Source organism: Pseudopodoces humilis, chromosome 20, assembly GCF_049639895.1.
Source record: "Pseudopodoces humilis isolate 2021_Gansu_Grassland_sample_001 chromosome 20, ASM4963989v1, whole genome shotgun sequence".
Classification (NCBI taxonomy): domain Eukaryota; kingdom Metazoa; phylum Chordata; class Aves; order Passeriformes; family Paridae; genus Pseudopodoces; species Pseudopodoces humilis.
Genome location: NC_142219.1, coordinates 5,717,540 through 5,737,145, shown reverse-complemented (window position 1 = coordinate 5,737,145; position 19,606 = coordinate 5,717,540). Strand labels below are relative to the sequence as shown.

The 19,606-nt window shown below is 41.3% G+C and overlaps 1 protein-coding gene and 1 long non-coding RNA gene across 6 annotated transcripts in view; both read left to right on the top strand.

The window, feature by feature from the left end:
• GALNT9 (polypeptide N-acetylgalactosaminyltransferase 9) overlaps positions 1 to 19,606 on the top strand; it is a 126,737-nt gene that overhangs the window by 72,115 nt on the left and 35,016 nt on the right. The window lies entirely within an intron of this gene.
• On the top strand, positions 17,525 to 17,939 carry LOC148182748 (uncharacterized). The gene is made up of 2 exons (XR_015774272.1): positions 17,525 to 17,580; positions 17,795 to 17,939. It is a non-coding gene; the product is annotated as an uncharacterized LOC148182748 (long non-coding RNA).

Below are 19,606 nucleotides of genomic sequence, written 5' to 3'. Positions count from 1 at the left end.
TTTCATGGCTGTGTTAGACATATATTTAATGTGCACAAAAGCATTGGTCAAAATGCCAATTGTTTTCCATTGGTAGCTTTCTTTCAACATAATGGAAAGGTGTTAGCTATTTAAAAGAGAGGGAAAACAAACAAAAAATGACATAACTGTCATTTCTATTTGTATTCCAGGCTTAGAAAAAGCAGATCTCACTGAGAAATCATATTTAATATGACATACAGAATTTATAGCATGAGAAATGCAGCCAAGGAGAACCCAGAGTAGCAACAAAATACATTTGCAAAATCTGTTCTGGGTGCAACTGCATATCACATAGTCTAGTGTTTTGACTGTGATAAAATAATCTATTCACGTGTTTTAGTAAAACTGTAGCTGCATATTTCTACCTAAAATGCTACTTAGATTTCCTCTGTGTCTCTGAGAGAATGTCATTTGCACCAATATCTTCCTATCAGAAGAAAATCAAGTGATTCAATGACCTCAGAGAAGGTCCTGTCTGTAATTCCTGGCATGCTCTGAGGAAGCAGGTGAATGTGTTTTGTTTCATTAAACCAAGGGGAAACTGAGGCAGAAGGCTCCAAAGATGTCCTCATGAGATGTCTGAGAGTCATCTGATGGCAGAGCCAGGCTGAAACTATTTAAAACAAACTTTATTGCATTTCTCTACTAATTGGTCTGAATTGAAAACCTGAAATGATTACTGGAGGTTCCAGCACCTGCATACATTGTAAGAACTGCACTTGAAATGCCTGAGTGAAATTCCTGATTGAGTGAAGAAAGGACAAGGGTGATGGACTTCAGAAGGAATGAGTGAGTCCTGAATTCTGGGTCTGAGTAGGAGTGCAAGAGCACATCCAAAGCAATCCCCTTGAGATCTGTTTTTCCTATTCCTGTTTCCAGATGGTGCTGCCCCGTTGTGCTGGCAGGTTCCTGGTGGCTTGCAGAGTTTCTGATAACTCTTCTGTGGCCAGGCCACCACCACTGTCCCTGATCCCCCAGGGAGGGGAGGTGGTGCCATTTTCTGTCTCTGTCTCCCCTCCACTTGCCAAGAACAGCCCTTGGGGCCAGTCTGGCAGCAGTCTGCTGAGGACAGCGTGGAGTATCCTGCCTGTGCCCACACACGCATCATATTCCTTCTTCACTCCCTTCTCTCACCCTTCTTATCCCTCCTCAAGAAATCCATTGGCTCCTGAACACTTGTTCTGCAGGAATGTGCAGTCTCGAGCTGTGGTGCCTTGGAATGGCTACCTGGAACAGAGGTTACACTGAGTTAAGAGGATAAAGTAAACATTTATCAAGGGCCTTCAATAAATACACCCTGGCAGCCAAAAGCCTTGCAGAGGCTACACCCAGGATGGACAACGGGCACAAGTTTTTCAGACAGAAATTGGGTCTGTTTGCATATCAGGCATTAATCCTCCAATTATGGCTTCAGGAAATGAAGTCATATTCCCCTAGTTTGCTCCTTCCCCAATTCACTTTTGTTTATAGTTTTCAGGGCCTGAGGCTGTAGGGTATCCTTGGATCGCAGGCCCAGAGGGATTGTTTTGTAAAATGTGAAGACAATAAACTACACTTTACACAGAGTTTAGAGCTAGGCACTGATGCAGTATAGGATTTGAAAAAGATAAAAGCTAAACTCTCAAGGCATCATCTGCGCTGGTGCACGTGCTGGGCTGGCTGGTGGGTCTGTGAGCACTGAGCTGTGAGTGGTGCTGTATTCCTCTGTCTGTGGCTCAGCCTTTCCTGCTCCTGGCCCGAGCATCTGCTGCCCTGCCATCGCGCCTTTAGCCGAGAGGCACCGATCTGCCAGGCCCCGCCAGCCTCACAGAGCTGCTGACACTTCAGCTCCAGTTAGCTGCAGTTCAAGGTCAAATAGGACTTTAAAATATGAATAAATGTCAGGCTTTGCTGGCACATCGATCTCAGTCTTTTTGATTACTGCCAGATCGCATGAATAAATTAGCCTTGACAGGTGCAATAAATTGTATAGACTACTGATCTCAAACAGTAAATGTTAGAGAAGGACGTGGAAGGCCTGGAGGGGAAAATACCCTCTGCAGATGCTTGCATTAAATGAGGTGAGCTTTGATACAGTGCTCAGGGGGTGATCTTCAGGCAGGAGGAGGCCTTTTGTTCATTTGAGATTCTGTTCCAAGCCAGGGCATGTCTCTGACTGTTGTATTGACTTCTTTGTCAGAAGGAGGTTGGGCTGCTATGTGTTGAGAGCCAAGAGAGCTCTGGTGCCCTCCCCACCCTTCCAGGGGTGTTAAAATGGCCTGGGCTCAGGCCTTCTGGGTCCCAAGAGGGGACAAACAGCAAGTAGGTCTCTAACTACAGTAAAACAGAAGTAGAAGGCATTGGAAGTGGCTCTCGATATGTTGTCATACTATGCTGAACACTGTCAAGCCACAACTGACTTCTGTATGTCAGATCTTGGCTTTGCAGGGCCTTTTCTACTTAGAAACCAATGCTGATATTTAGAGAAGCTCACATGACACAGAGTAAATGCTTGCTTTCTCTATGATTTCCTGTAAAACATAACTGGGATGCTTTCTTTCCCTCTTATGCATAAAAATTAGCAATGCCAATCGCTAGTTAATTTTATTTTTAGTAAAAGGTTTTTCTCTTTTGTTGATTCCTAAATGAGCATGTGAAAAGAATTTGAGGATAGGGTGAGGCATTTTTGATCTTATTTCATATATTTCCACCTAAGAACTTTCAGTTTTCTTAAATCTACAATAAAATATTGTAATCCTCTCCGATATCAGACACATCACAGAGCCAGACTTTTTGTCACAGACATTTAGACTTGTTCTTTTACTGATATCCTTTAATTAAGCATGCCCTCTTTCTGCAGCATCATGCACACATTCTGTCTCCCCATCTTGATAACTCATCTGTGTGTTTGTGTATGTAAGTCTGTGTATACATATTTATATGTAAGTAGAGGTCATGGACTAGTGCTCATTTTGGGCCATTCTTCCTCACAAGGGCTTCTGTGAAATACTTGAATTTATGCCAAGACACTGAGCTTCATAGTACAGTTAATCTGAAATGCACAATTTCAAATGCAGAAGCATTTTTCTCTCCAAAAGCAGAAAGCTAGGGATGTGCTATATTTTGTAGCAAGAGAATTAAAGAGAGAAACTTTGGGTTTGCCCCATCGATTTTACAAAATGAAAGTAGAAGGGTCTAAATTCAGTGGATTTTAAATTTTCATTGTGAATGTTCTGCATAGCTCCATTGTCTTAACTATAAATATACAGCCACCAGTTCTGTACATAAATTGTCCCTTTAATACACATAATCAATAGCATAGACTATTACAAGTCTGTTGTTTGTGTGCCAAAATGTTTGGGTGCTCTGACGAACTGATACATCTTTAATACATGTGTAGTGTTAGAATGGAAGGAGTTACTAAAAAAAGGATTTTTACTTGTATAGAAATGCCTTTTTTAATATAAAAATAAGGTGGGGTAGACAGAGATCAAGACAGAAGAGTCTGGGGAAGAGAAAGGGCCTTTCCTATTACAAGATCTTCACCAGATGGATGATAGCCTGCACACACAGGGCTAGGGAGGGTGTTAAGAAAAGTGATGAGAAAATGGGGTGTGTGACAGAAAGGAGGGTCAGCCGTGGTGCTGAGTGGGAAGAAGCAAATTGCCTAGCAAGAAGGATTTTGAGAATCATAGAGGAGCTCTGGGAAGATTAGCCAATGCAGGCAGGTGTCTCCAAGCCTCAAAATGTGTGCTTTTCTGATTACTGGTATTAGAGACAAAAAAAAAAAATATTTACAAAGCGACAGAGAGGAAAATGAAGATTATATTTTGAGGGCCAGGGAAGGATTGTGCCAGAATTAGGAATCACAGAAAAAAAGCTGTTGAAGTAAATAGATAAGAGAGAAGCATTAGTATTGCTAGAACTGGGGCTTCTTGAACACATGCCAAATGAAACGTGGAGGGATTTGCTCATAAGAGTCGAACGACCTGCAGTCAAAAAAGGCTGCAGAGATTATTAAGGATAGTTTTTGCATTCCTACAAAGTGCTTCCCTGTTTTCACTCATAATATCCATCATTTTTCTGATCTGGGGACAGGGCAGCAGAGTGGGACATGGCTCTGATTTTGTGTCAAACCAATCTTTCCAAGGAACCTCCTGAGAGAAGAGGTGGAGTCTCAGTAAAGTCAGTTTGGAAACTAACTGACTAGCTGCTTAGAATGAACCTGGCCCATCCCTGCAGGGGATGGAGCTGTGGATAATACATCACAGAGCCAAGCCCTCAGTGTTCTGCAGAGAGCACTCTGTGTTAAACCAGACCTGGTATAAACCAAATCAGTTCATTAACTTTCCAATTTTACCTTGCCTCCTCCTTCCCATCTCCTCCCTAGGCCAATTTTTAACTTGAGGGTCAATGTGTTTTGCTTCTGGAGTTGTGCTGGGGTGTTCTCTGGGGTGCAGCAGAAGTGGGAGGTGCATTCAGAGCCAGGCTGGTGTTATTCTGTGCCTGAGCACATTGTAGGCGCTCTCATTCGTATAGGTTACTCATGGTTGTCTCCAGCTGGAAGCACAGCAAAAATAATTGCTGAGGGAAATGTGGTTCATTTTTCCCTTTCCTCATTAATCCCTATTCAGTATCTCTTCAGGAAGATGCAGTGATCTGCCAGTATGCTGTAACTTACTTTCTCTCCCTTTCCATTCCCTCTGCCTGTTTTAATTAGGCGTAGCCCTGTTGTCCATCTTACCCGAGCAACATTTCCTGTCATGTCAAAGGCAGTTTCTATGTGAAAATATAGCAAATTTTCACACTTATTAAGATGGCTTTTTTAGATCTTTACACAAAATTTTGTCATTCTGCATACCTCATGGGACACTGACTTTTTTTCTAGAGTCTAGATGAGAAGGGCTGACTGTCAGCCTCATCCCTATTTGTCTCTAGGTGCTTTCACAACAGTCTCTGGGGTAAACACAGATCTGCTGTCGGTTCTGCCTGGTAGTGTTTCAACATACAGAACCAAAGAAGGGCTAAGGAAGGTGTAGATGTAACCAGGCTGGTTGTGTGACAGGCACCAGCTTGTCAACCATGAAAATGAGAGGCAGAGGGAGGTACATGTTTGACTTTGTTCAGTTTTCAGCCCTGGCAGGCAGGTGTGGTATGCAAGCAGCACTCATTAAATCCTCTCTAAGGCGGTCTTGGGGATTTGGATATCTTCTGCATTTTGCACATGGAGCTGGCAACAAAGCAAGTGTTTTGTGGGGATGGTGGAGATGAGCCACTAAAGTGTGTGAGACAAATGGCCAGGACCAAATCATCCTGAGCTGTCCAAGGGCAGTGTTGAAAATTCATACGATTTTCCCACCTTGGTTCAGCTTTTCTCCCAATTTTAAATCCTTTCTTTCTGGCAAGTCTTTAGACTTTTTCTCCACCTTCTGTCTCCTGTTCTTGCCAATGTATCTCATTCTATTTCATCACTCTCCTATCCCTCCCTCCGCCTTTTCTGGCTCGGCTCCACCAGGCCTTAATGTTCCACATTCTCCTCTAGCTGTGCCAGTGACTTATGAGCTCAGAGCTGCTGTGGACACCAGACCTCTTAAGTACCTTAGCAACTCCCAGGAAAGCTCATAAATGTCTTTCACAATGGATGCTCAAAGTAAGAGAAGCATTAGAGGTTTGAGGAGTTTCTTGCCTAATAGGAGAAGCCTAGACTAGATGAGAAGGGGAAAACCTATTATTCAGGGTAGAAAAATATAAATGTCTTTTTAATTGCAAGAACAACTAGCCAGGTGTCCTGTCTGTGACATGAAGTGGAAATGTAAAGGAAATGTTCTAGTTGGAACAGAAATTAATTCAGAGGAAAAGTAGAAGAGGCTTATGGTTTGTAGGGAAGTTAGTCTTTGTTGATCATAGAGCTTTCTTTTGATATCCCCTCTGCCTGTAGAAAGACAGTGGAGTAAAGACTTCTAGAGGTGTTATGTGTTTGAAATAAAAATTTGAAACAGTGACCTCAGGAAATGACCACAGATGTGAATGTAAATAGTATCTGATTAATGAGTTGAAGGAGGCCCAGACTCAGATGCACAGGGAGAAGTCTCTGAAACCCTCAAAGTCTCGAAAATAAATCCTTTCTGAGGTTTGTCTGCTGTGTTCCATATACCTCTGTTACCTCTTGCCTGATTGTCTCTTCTGCTCCTTTGATCTCTCTTTCTCTGTGGCTGGTTTGTTTTTTTTAATGCTGCCTTCTTTCTTTCCATCCACTCGTTCCCCTCAGGTAGTTGGACAAAGTAGCTCAGAATTATCTCATGCTAATGAGAATCCAATGCTGCCTTCCTTCCACTTGATGAAAACAGACCTTGAGGCCCCACACTTCACAAGGAGCAGATTGCATAATATTGACAGGGTTTTAGTACAAAAACAATCGTGGGGTGTAGAAGTGGAAGAGAAAACAAATTTTAAATCCTTACGGTGCCATGTATCATTAAATCCTGGATATTTGGGCTAGGTGCATCCCTCTTCATATCCAGGGCAGCCAAATTGTTTTAGGGATGGTTTTAATGCTAATTACTACTTGATATCATGGACAGGTTGATTTAGTTGATTAATTTGGATGTTTCAGATAATGTGCATGAGTATTCCCAAACTAGTCAGGGGTTTTTCCAATGACTTGGCTGTGGTGGCATCAAGCTGTGGCTGCCACTAACTGTGCCAGCTTATGAATTTTGATCCAGTTAGTCTTTTCTCTCACTTTGAACCAAACCATCAAAGTACCTATTTCATGTTTTTAAGCAATCACCTGTGGATTTCTATTGGTTTGCATTCATAAAATGTTACTGGAGGGTGTTTTAGGGAGCAGTTCCCATGGATGTTCAAAGCCACATGATTTGTTAGCCCTAACAAACTGATGTGCAGACAGCTGCCTGCATGCAAGGCTGTGTTTGCAGTGAATGGTCTTGGTGGAGGTTAAATGAGTGAGCCCATGCACACACTGCAACACTGCTGACATTCAAATGGCCAAATCCAATCTAAAGGGTTGGAGTCATCAGTCTGAGACACTGTCTAATGTTTGCAGTTATGCTTTTGTTTCATGTGTATTTAGGAGGTGACTCCTTTGGGTGTTTGTCTTAATGGGCTTTGGCTTCTGGAGAACATAAACCTTGTTTTTCAGAGGAACTTAAACTCTCTATCAACTTGACTGCCCAACAATAGGAGCGCTCTGTCACCGGTGTTTCTTAGTGATTGACAGTCAGTACGGCACTCCAGAGTGACAATTTAACACTTTTCTACATATCCTTTAGCTAGCTTCAAGTGACATCCATGTGTTGGTTCCAGACAGTCATTTATAAGACTCTGTCTACATCTCAGACTGGTGCCAGATGAAGCATTAGATGTCATTAGCTGTGACAATGTGATATCCAGATTTCCAGTCCAAATCTGGGCTGGAATGTGGTGTATGTGCTGCTGTATGTAGGCATGAAGAACCAAGAAAGCTGATAAATTGTTGTTGGGGTTCATTTTCAGAGTAGTGTCTAGCAATGTGGCTGGGCAATTCCATTAATATTAATAGGAATTTAGCTGATAAATCTCTTTGAATAACTTTTATAAAATTTACCTTTAATGTGCCTTACATTTCAATAGGCTGAGCTGTGTTTTGAAATTCCATTTTAGAACAGTAAAGTGATAGATATAATAACGAGGGATATGCAAAAAACAGTGGGATGCATATTTCTCTGTGACACTGAAGACTTACAGTACTTTTAAATCAGAGCACCCTGGAATAATATTAATGAAATCCCCTTTAACCTTAAGGGGTAATTTTTTCTAAGTGATCCACAGGGGATTTGGCTGTTAAATTTCCATTAACAGTAATGGGATTCACAATATTGCAAAGCAAGCTCGCCACTAGCCACGCTGAAATTCCACCCCCTGCGGCAATTAATCATGCCCATTGGGCTCATTAATGGAAATATGAAGCGAATTATCTGGCTAATCATGCTATGTGATCAATTGGCTCTCCTGCAATAATTGATTGCCAACGAGACAAAACCAACCCGCGGCTTTCGTAGCCGAGTGACGACAGACGGGGTGTCCCTGTCACAGATGGAAATGCCAATCACAAACCAAGGCTGGCAAGCAGATGTTCCTCCTTGGATTTTCCTGTCTTCCTGGTTAACACTTTTCCAGCAGTCCTGCAGGGGCTTCCTTTCTTTGCCCTGGGTGTAGCAGTGTCCTTTTTTTCCCTTTTTCCTTCTTTTTTTTTTTCTGTGCTTGGTTAAATCTAAGCCACTGAATTGATTGGTTTTGGGGCCTTTTTCCTCCCTGACAATCTGTGAAGACTTCACATTCTGCCAGAAAGTACCTTTAGCTGGGCTGCAGGCTCAACTCTTGAGGTTATTTTTTGATATACATGATGGTATTATGGTTAAGCTAACTGGCAAACATGCAAATCCAGGAGTGCCATGCAAAATCAATAGCATTTCTTCAGGCAGCAGAACACTAATTTATAGCCACACTGCATGACTGTGTCGTTTTCCTAATGAATTCTCCAGTGTGCAGAGGTGCTCTAAACAACAAAGATAAATACTGGTGTGCAGAGGAGCATAATACAGATTTATAGCCATAATGGCACACAGAGTACAGATGTTTTGCATACAACCAAGATTGCTTTATGAGCTTTTGCAAGCAGGGGTATCTGTATTGTAACTAAAGACTGTTTTTCAGTGGAACTTGAAATTAATAAAGCCACAGGAATCTTCTTAAAATACATTTTGGCACCGTCCCAACAGCAGTGTCTTCTGTGTGCCCCACTACGTTTCAGCTCTTACTGAGAACTGTCTGATGGCAGAGGTTGGGTGCTAAAAAAGGGAGAATCCTTAAGATCACCTGAGCAACTTTGAAATGGATGTAATTGAAAAAGGACACTTACAGGAGCACTAGGCAATTTTTAAAATCCCTCCCAGAATGTGTATCAGGCTAGCCAGGCACCGACATAATGAAGAGCTTTTCATTGCCCTCTCTCTCATTTGGCATAGAAACATTTAGTGCCTTGTTATTAACTTTTATATATTCAGGAGCTTCTTTCTGTGGAAATCTTGATTTTATTTTTCCTCTTGCTGGGGAAAATAAACCAAAGTGCTTCTGTTATTCTGTGTTTCTGTGGGGAACTTTACTAATGTACATAATATGCAACAAGTGATGATAAGTTGCTGATACCACGGGGAGCTCTGGAATGAGTGGTTTACAAAGCTGAGTAAGTAATGAAAGTCCATAAACAAGACACTGCACGGAGCATCAGAGTGACAGAATTTTGGCTCCAAGATTGAGGCTGTTTGGCTGGTATTGGAAATCCATATAGCATCCTTCCCCCCTGGCATCTGCTACTTTGAGAAGGTTCAGTTCCTTACAATAACAAATTCCAGCTAAGCCTGACTGCAGTCTGTGGCCCCTTGGGTGGATGGCCTTGCTGGAACATCCCACAGCTTGGTCTCACACTGCTGGGTGCTACAAGACAAAGCCTCTGTGGTCATTTGTCACTCCCTGACTCTAGGCAGGGTACCTGTGCTGATTTGTAGTTAATGCAGGTGATCTTTGTAGCCTTTCTGATCAATCCAACCTAATTAAAGGAGTAATTCCCTGGTTTTAGGGCCAATTTACTTTTCCAAGATGGTGTGAATGCCTGCAGCTGAACTAATAATGAGGTAGCATCTTAGAGCCAATTAAGTGAAAATGAATCAGTAGAGCCCGTTAGACTTGGTAGAGTTCAATAAGGGATGGAGCAGGTGAATTTTTCCTTGTTAGGAACTCTGGTGTCTTATGGGAAGTTAGAAAAGTCACAGCAAGCACCTTCTCACCCAGGAATGTCAGGCTCTGAGTTCCTGAAAGTAATCCTTCTCTTCAGCTTCAGCCAGCAAACTGATGGCTTCCTAAACAGCTGTGCTTCTTAGAGGTTAGGGATTCAGAACAACCTATAGGGAACATATTTCTGGGTGCTATTTTAGTGAATATTCTTGCATATCAGCCCTTGTCCATGAAAAGATTCTATTAATAAAACCAGCTGTGGAACAGGAAGGGAGAATGGTGTTATTAGTAACTGCAAAACGCCTTCAAAGCACTATGCATCATCCAAATAATTTACTAAATGGTTTCTGAGAAGAACTATTAATTAACTGGCAAGAATGAGCCACATTAACATTTGTTTATTGCACTATGTCTGTTGGCCTCATGTGCTTGGACCAGAAGAGAAATTATCACAGAGGGGCAAATTTTAGCTGTGCCCTGCATGGACAGAATAACTCAGTAATTCACACTGTGAAAGCTGCTTGGGATTAAGGCCAGATGCAAAGCTGTGGTGCTGTAGCTGTTTGAGCCTCAGTTCTGCCCTCCTGTCCTGCCTGATTCCCAGTCTTCCAGAGAAAAAAATTCAGTGGTTGTATTTTAATTAGATATTTAATACTGTGAAAATCAATTTGATGATAAGAAAGAACACATTATCAATGTAATTTAAAATATGCATTTGTTTTTCTCTTCTGAAATGGGACAGATTTCAAACATTGATTCATTCTGTAATTTGTTTTTTCTCTATTGAAAAGTGCCTTTCAATAATCCCTATGATACAGAGGAAAAAATAATCAGATTTTTTTCAGTCCTTCTCTCTTCTCTGCTTTTTTCACACCTCCCTGTGTTTCTGTCTCATCTTTCCTTCTGTGTGCAGATCATTAGGGTTTGTTCATTCAAAGGTAGAGTGGGATGTGCTGGTATTGGAGAAACACACCTGAAGCCTGAATTTGCTCCTGCATCCAGGTCATCCCTAGAACAAGAAGATCCAACTTGCTTCTCTGTTTCCCCTTTGAGGAGAGGGAATAAAGAACAAGAAGTGTGTTGTGTTTACCTGAATGCTGAGAAAACTGACCACACAGTGGCAGCCTTCATTGCTGCAACTCAGCTGGTTCAGAGAGGTTTAGAAAGGCAATGGGTGAGTTAGAAAAGGTTGCTTGAAATATCAGTGTCAGGCTGTGACATAAACCTTGGGCTCATCCTACCAGTTCTTCCAGTGTGAGATGTCCATAAAGTCATCAGCTGCATTTTCTCAGCATGTTCTGTGTCATCTGTGTTGTTCTTTTTTCACAAAGGGGAAAAGCTAATTGAATGATTCAGAAATGTGAGCAGAGCTGGTTATCACAAGTGTCTTACGCTTCCTTGTCGCGTGCAAATGGCAAATGTACTGCTGATGAGCCTATTAAATAGGTCCATGTCATCCATTTCAGTGATGAGATCTAAATCAGAGCCTAATGTTACCTTGCCTTGCAGGTGAAGTTTCCAGTGATACATTACACACTTGTAGGCAGCTGCTGTGGACAGCAGCTCCAGCCCAGTTGTTCTGGTCAGGTGTGTGAGCTGCTGTCAGGACATCTGGGCAGCCATGGTCAGTGCTGAGGCATGTTTGCATAGTTGTGGGGGTTTAATTTTATTTAAAAAAAAAATACTGAATGGGGTGCAGTAGGCTGACAAAGTGTGAAAGGCTTTTCTGTGCCTTTGTTCCAAGCATCTCAGTGAGGTTGTTTTCCTTCTTGTCTTTTGTCTCTGTGTTTACCAACTCCGGTTTCTGATTGCTTTAGATTCCTCCTCCAGCCGACATAAATGCATTTCACTGTTCAGTGTTTCACTTCAGTGTTTCAAAAGGGTGCCACTGAACTACTTATTCATGTCAACACTGAAGACTAAATCACTTCTCTCACTTACATGTCTGTGACAAATTTCAGTGTGTTTTCAGAATTTGACACATCCTTTCAGTGAAGATGTCAAAGAAACTAATGTCTTGCTGATTTGATTCAGAAAGAGTGAATCAATTCAAAGTGTGAAGGGAACATCTGTGTGCAAAGTTGCCTTCAACTGCTAACCCAGATCTGCCATGTGAAGAGACTTCTGCCTCAGTTAGAGATTTCATAGTAGCCCACTGTGTTTGTTCAATTATACACATTCACTTTGAGATCTATCAGTTAACTAGTCTTAATTACCTTTGTGTTGAAAAGATAAACCCTAAAGTATCTGGGTCAAAAGGAAAAGTTTTATATTGTGTCCTGCACCACTGAGCCCTTAAGTGGATTTTCTGTTGTGCTAGGGCCACGTTGGGCTGCTGGGAGAGCCCTGGGCTCAGTGACTTTTGTTCATGGATAAATAGATAGAAATCAGACATGAAAACGAATAGATGAGGACTCTCAAATATTGGTCTGGAAGTGAAGAACAAGATAACCTTTCCAGAAGGAAGAATTTGCATGACAAAGATTATAAAGTGCTTAAAATTTGATTTTTACCTTTTCCCCTAGTCCTAAACTATATCTTATTCTGCTTTCTGCCAATCTCAGACTTCCTTAAAAGCTTTCAAGCATCTGCGAGAGTAAGAAATATGTTAGGCTAACCTCTTGGAGACAAACTCCCATCTAGCATAAGAATCAACTCAAAGTTCTGGACTATAAATTTTGTTCTTGCCATTAGAACTGAGAACCCTGAGCTGAAGATGGACTAAGAAAGAACAACATTCAGACTTTTGAAAAATTGCCTCTGATTTACAGTGGTGGCACAAAGCTGACTATTGAGTTATCAGCACATTCATCACTAGATTTAGTATCTCTAGATAACTTTCTTTTTGAACAATGTTACTGTCTGATTTTTGTGAAGCAATCTAGTGTTTCTTTTTCATGTACCTCAACTACCCCTTTGTGCAAGTTATTTCCCATCACTTCCCTTAGGCCTTTATTTATCTGCCCTGCGTAAACCTGCTGATATTGTATTTTCTTTAACTTCTGAGATATGTCCTAAAACTTGGTTATAGCCAGTGATAAAGGGGTTATGTCCAATTCTCAGTTGACAGATGAGTGTGGTTTCCTTGAAATTGGTTATCAGATGCCAGTCCACACCAGGTTCAGGGTATAAACCAGGAAGCTGTACTGGATCCAGAGGCATGTAGCATTTAAATTTTATTTATTTCTCAGATGTGTTAAAAAGCCTTGTGTGAAATGTTTCTGCCTTAGCAAGCTGAAAGCTGTTGATGTTTTTCCAGACATCATCTTTTTAAAGCTGCAATCCTGAAGAAAGCTGAAAGGTGCCAGACTCGCTATTTCTATAGTCATGTACCAGTGAATCAGAACAGCTTGAATTTAGTGCTGGGGTTTTTTTGACAGCTTGCAAATGCCTTATGCCATTGGAACTCCTGCTTCATGCATGGGATTCGCTCCTTCAGCTGCTCAGAGGACAAACCTGTCAAGTTCATACCTTGTGCCTGCTGAGATGTGAAATAGGACCTTGTAATATTAATTTTTCCCCTGTCTGCCTGTTCATCCCCATACTCCTGCCTTGAGAATACCCTAATATTTCTGACTTGGGGTTCTATTGCCAAATTAAGCCTCCTGTGTAGAGTGACCTCTCTATCCCATTTTAAAGACCAGACACACTGGGTTCTGTGAAGGGCAATGTGATCCAGCGCAGGAATTGGACCTGGCTGCTGAAACTGGGTCAGTGCTCAGGTAAGTGGCTCAAGAAGAAAATGAGCTGTTCTGGAGAAAATAAAGTCCTTATGACTTCCATCAACATGCCAAGAGGCTTTTCATTTTCCAGGGTCAACTTTGCCAGAAGGGGTAGGCTTCTTTATTTTGCAGGGTCTGCTAATTGTAGTATGGGGCCATGTGGACACACGTAAAGCTTCAGCACTTAAAAAATTGTGTTAGAGATCAAGCAGGAATTAAGAGAGGGCAAGGAAAGGGGAGTCAGTATCTGGGGACTGAGAAGCCACTTCAAAAGAAAATGATGTCAGGAAAGAAAATCTGAAGGCACGATGTTAAATTCTTTCAGTGTCCCTGCATTATCCATCTGCCTGTTGGAACATCCTCAAGTATTACAGCAGCTGAAATTGCTGAAGGGGAGCAGCGTGAAAAATAATAGAAAAATAATCTCTTTGTAAGAAGTGGGGTCTAATGCCCAGAGGCATCTTGACAACAAACAAATAACAAATCCCTTACACAAAGGAGAGGTACTCAAATAAGGCAGCAAGTCTCCCTGACACCAAAGCCTGCTGAACAAAGCTTCTCTTGTAAGCCCTGCCCACTTGCTTGCAGTAGATAAATGCCACTAAACCTTTCCAAAAGTAGCTTAAGAAAACTAACAAACAAATCACAAACAAAAAATAATTCCATGAACCTGCAGTCTTGGCTCTTTGCCCTGTCAAATGCCCAAGACATATTTATTTTGATATGCAGCCAATAGAGACAATTCAGAAGAAAAATGAGGGCTGGATTCTCAGATAATGTAAATCCTTCTGACTTGATTGCTAACCCAAAAAATTTAGTGGGGTGGAAGCAATTAAGTAATTGTAATATTAAATATTGTTTTGGCTTTCAGGTTAGTGCCTTTTCCTTTTTCTCCCCCTTCCCAAGCACATTTGTATTTCTTCTATCTATTTCTGGTTCTTTATAAAGCTAGATGTGCATCTGATTTGAGGAATGATCAATAAAAAGGGTGAAATTTTCCAGAGGATGTTTGAGGACCTGGATGTCCAAATCCCACTGAATTTTCACTTGAAAATTTCCCTGGTAACACTTTTGCTGCAGTTCTGTCAGATCCTCTCTGCAGGGAGCTTACAGTACTGTAGCACACCTCAAACTTAATTTCATACTTGTGGTGTTACTTTTGCTGAAGTGTTTCTTCAATTGGAATGATTTGGAACTTAGTACTAGGGCCTTTTCCCTCAAGCAAAATCACTTTGTGGAAGGATACCAAGAGTGTGTATATATCTATCCCAAAATATATATATTCATATATAAACTGTATCCTAAAATTATACATGTGTTTTTGTGATTTTAAAATTTGGTATCAAAATATGTGTAACCACCATGTCATTTTAATGACTGACAAGGAAACGTCCTCCCAAAATTTAAATGGTGTGTCAGAGAACCTGTAGCCTGTTTGTCTGCTTGATGGTTCACATGTAGTAAGAACAGGATTCACTTATAAAAATAAAAACAGGGGAAAAAAATAGATTATATTAAAATTTTCTAACCTGATTTACTGGGTAGGAGGACACAGAGGTCTGTGTTTATGTTGCTTTTTCATTAAATAGCTTGGAGAAGCTTTGGGATGTGCACCAGCCAGGCATTTGAGAAGACCCAAATTTTTACTGCATCTCTGGGACTTTGCCATCAGTGAAGCACTTTTGCAAGTGCCCTTGATGTCACCAGGAACTGAGTGAAGTTAAGCACATGCTGAAGGGTTTTGCTGCAGGATATGAGTGCAGGTGGGCTGGGAGGTGTCGTGTCTGTCTTAGCCTGCAAAAATGAGTGCCTCAAACAAAACAGTGACATTTCAAAAGTGTTGTACATTGATTTTCACAAAGACACCACAAAGAAATCTGTGAGAAAGCAGCGGGGAGCTGCTCAAACCACCACGGTCCTCCACTGAAAATGAATAACAGTAAGGAAGGGGATGCTGACTGGGAGGGAGGAAGAAATGATTGGGAAGTGCTATTAAATAGGAGTACCATCTCCATGGCTGACTCTTTCCTTAGATGAAAACTGAGCTTTTAGGGAAGTTCCTGCCTTTGTTTCATCTGCTTTCTCCATTTGTCTGAGAGGGCAGTGAGCACTTTGAGGTAGGAGCTGGTTTCCTTTCAGTGTGTTTACAGTGCAATGATGCCCTCGTGTGATGCTGTACTGCCAGGAGTGATGGTGTGAACCAATGCACTTCCTAAAATACACAATTAGAGCTTGTGCTCTTCAGTGACTCAAATCACCAAATGCTGCCTCTGCTTTGTTTCTTCTGAATGACTTGAAGGAGTTGCAAAAGCTGCTCCCCTCTTAATTAGTGGTGCTGGCTTTCAGAGCTCATCTAAGATGAAAAATCACAATCATTTTAAGCAACAGGTTCATGAGAGACACCTCTTTTATGTTACAGAATAATTCCTGAGAAACAAAGTTATTAATATTTGATTCTCATATCATATGCTATTGGACTGCAGAACAGTAAGGAGCTGCTGACAAGTCAATCAGATTTGTCTTCTGAAGAATTTCACAAGAGCTGGATTTTTTGGTAACAGTCTTTCAGTAGATAGGGCTGTGTTTTGAATTCAGTCAGGCAAAAGTCTTGTAAGTTTGTGGCAGTTTTCTCCAAATAGCTTTTTCTTGCTCTATTTTATTTAAAACTTTTTTTTTTTTTTTCAGGCACCTAAATATTCACATTGCTACAGCCATTCCTTGTGGAGTTTGCCACTCTTCTCTTTTGAGGCATCCTTCAGGTTAAATCAGAACAATAAGAAAGTTGGACTGTTCCTAGGATTTTCAGCCACAATTTTTGTTTAAATTCTTATGTGGTGTCTTTATTGTGCACTTGGCTGAGCCAAGAGCTTGGATTCCCACTCGTGGTATTTGTGTCTCTGTTAGCATTGTGATGGTACCTTGTAATGCCAAGATGTGTGACTGGATGAAAAGGGAGGGTATTTTGTGGGATCTTTGTTTCTAAGTGCCAGCTACAAAGGTCTGTGGGTCCAAGACAGGATTTCCAAAGTACTGGTGTGGGAGAAGGAAACAGTCACATTAAAGCAGACAGGGAGTCATGTATTCAATAGCTGAAACCACAGAAAGAATGTGTTTTATTAGTTGACATATGTGCATAGAAAAAGAGGGAAGTTTTTGAGCACAGTTTTTTCTGTCCCTAAACCTTGTGGTTGTAACATCACTAAGCACCATTTTACAGCAGGAGTGAAATTTGTTTTGTATCATTCAGCTGAAGAAAATGAGAGTGATGTTTTCTGCAAGATTTTACAGCCCTGGGCTGCTTTTAAAGAGTGTAAACAGAAATATCAGATCTTGTTTTCCTGAATCCATTGCATGTTTAGCTGAGTTTTGAAAAGCAGCTGGTAGAAGGATCAGTTCCATGGTGTGGCAGGACTAAGGTGGTTATGGGAGAAAAGGTGGGAAGTGCTGGTGTCCCTGTGACTGAGGTTTGAGCAGGCTGGTTCCCTCCTCAGCAGAGAGTCCTGACATGTGGTCTGATGTCCAAGGCTGTCACTCTTGTGCCTGCTAATTGCACTCTGCAGGTTCCTGACTGCTGCCTGTCAGTGCCCAGGTCGTGGCTGGCACAAATGGGATCTCCACGTCCATCTTTTCTTGTGCTAAAAGCACTGCAAGGCTTTCAGACAGCAAAAAATAGAGTGGTGTCATGTCCATAGTCCATCTTCAGTACCTTCAGATCCTCACTTTAAAATTTCATAGCTGACAAATGATGCTGCAGACGTTTCAGCAATTACAGTGTGTGGTTCTTAGAAGGGCTTTTATCATTTTAAAGCTGTGATGCTTCTCTCGGTTTTCTCCTCTTTTCTTTCACTTTCACAAAGCAAATGCTTTATGTTTATAGGTTCAGTTTCTGTATTTCAGCTGATGAAAATGTATTTTGTTTTTCTGAGTGCAAGAGTTGCCTGACAGTGTGCCAGTGCCACTAATCACCCCACTAATGGCACAACCCAGCAACTCCAGTGCTTCTCTGTTTGCAGGTACATTTTCCACACCAACAGATGGGCCAGACTAATACAACTTGGAGCAAACTGTGAGTGCTCAAACCTACCCCAGGTGCTAAAATTACCCACAGGACCACCAGGCAGGGTGTAAATGCTTTGGTTCTTTTAGGCTTATAAAAAGGCAAGGGGAGCTGGAGACTAAGTAATTTCTCCTTCAAGCTTCACTGAATTTCCTCTTCTGGACCTACTTGAGAGTCAAGTTTTGCTCTCCCAATACCTGATGCCACTTTTAATTTTGCTTAGGGAAACACTGAAGAAAGCAGAGGATCACCCTGATGCTAACCTTTGTACGGACAGGGCCTATTCTGTGGCTGAAAATGGCTGCAAATGATGAAAGCTGTACACTCTGAAATGTTCACTGCATATAAACGTGTGTAAATGGTTTAAATTGCTGCCTTTAAAGATCAAAGACTTAAAGAAGAACAGTTTACTTCATTCTTGGTGTAGATATCATCCATTGCAGACATAAAATACTGGTTTGTCCTAATATGTGTCTCGATCAAATTGCTGGGAGTAGTAACCATTTCACAATGACACTTCATTTAGGGAACAATTCTATTTAATGGCATGTGCCCTTCCTCTGGTGATGATCCACCTAACAGGAGTGATGTGTGCTGAAGTAGGGAGTAGCACAAAGGGGATCCACTGTGCTCAGTCAGCATCTTCTGGCTGTTCCTAACTTGGGAAATTACTTCTGGTGGCTAAAAAGAGATGCATTTGTTGACTTTGAGGAGCCCCAGATCTGTCATATGCAAACCAAGGCGCACCAATAATCAGGGGTATCTGGAGGATCCTCACTCTAAGTCAACACAGAAAATCCTGCCTAAATATGTGTGAGCAAATCATCAGTGTTTTAAAACTCCAAAAACTTTTTTTTAAAAACCCCACCTCAGGGTCTTTCAATTGCTGTGTATTTTTTTCAGCTTCTGATGCTCCTGTGTCTTCAACAGAAGGCAATTTTATTATCTGCCCTTTACATGGGGAACACTGAGGTGTGGGGTGTCTTGAAAACTCTGCTTTTGGCAGAACCAAGGATTCCAGCCAGCTCTGCTTCTCAGGCTTACAGAAATGCCCTACCCACAAGGTTATGCTGCCTTCTTACATAGGTATATTATGCACAGTTAATACCCGTGAAATCAGTGCCTGAATTTTCCACAGTCCCTTTATCATGCCAAGACATGTTTTTTCAGCTTCTTGCTTTAGAAAACACACTTTATTTTGGCTTCTTTCATAGTTTCTATTAGAGGTAGTCATGGTTTGATATTAATGTTTGCAGTGCTTTTGACACAGTCTAAAGCATGAATATCTGAAACCAGCCCTGCTTTGTACATTTTGTCAGCAGTTTAATGTCATTTCTCTTGCTGAGCAAGTGAATTTGTTCAGAATACAAAACGACTGTAATTTAAGAAAAAAAATCTGCCTCCTGTGCAGCAACTTGCAGATGTGAAATATCAGAGAAACGAAACAAGGCAGGACTGGGGGGAGAGGGGGTTTCCATTTGTTGATTAGTATTTTTTTTTTCTAACTTAGCCTACTTTTGCTAAGCTCAAGACTTTAAACAAAATTGTTCCAAACATATCACATTTATCAAATATTGCTTGATTACTGTTACTTTGGTTGTTGAGTTGTTTGGGGTTTTTTTTCCTGGTCAGACTCGGAATGTCCTTCAGTGATTAAATGCCATATCTGAATAACAAATTAACCATGTTATCTACATAGTGAACTCAGAATTCATCAAAACAAACTATGAGGACTGTTAGTTGTCATCTGAAATTGTGTAATCACAGCTCTTCTGTGTTGTGTTTTGATTAAGTAGAAGATGATTACAGAGATCCATCTCACAAAGATGCAAGAGCACCCAGGGCAGATTTCATTCCATTCCCGTATAATAGAGGTTTGTGAGCACAGTTTTAACTTCCCACTCAGGCCAGGGAAAATGCTTAAAACTGTGCATGTGTTTAAGGCTGTGCACCCATCTGTTTCATCATTTTTCTTTGCCAAATGAAGAAATGGATGATGGAGCAGAAGATGGACAGGAGGGAACGTGCAAATTTT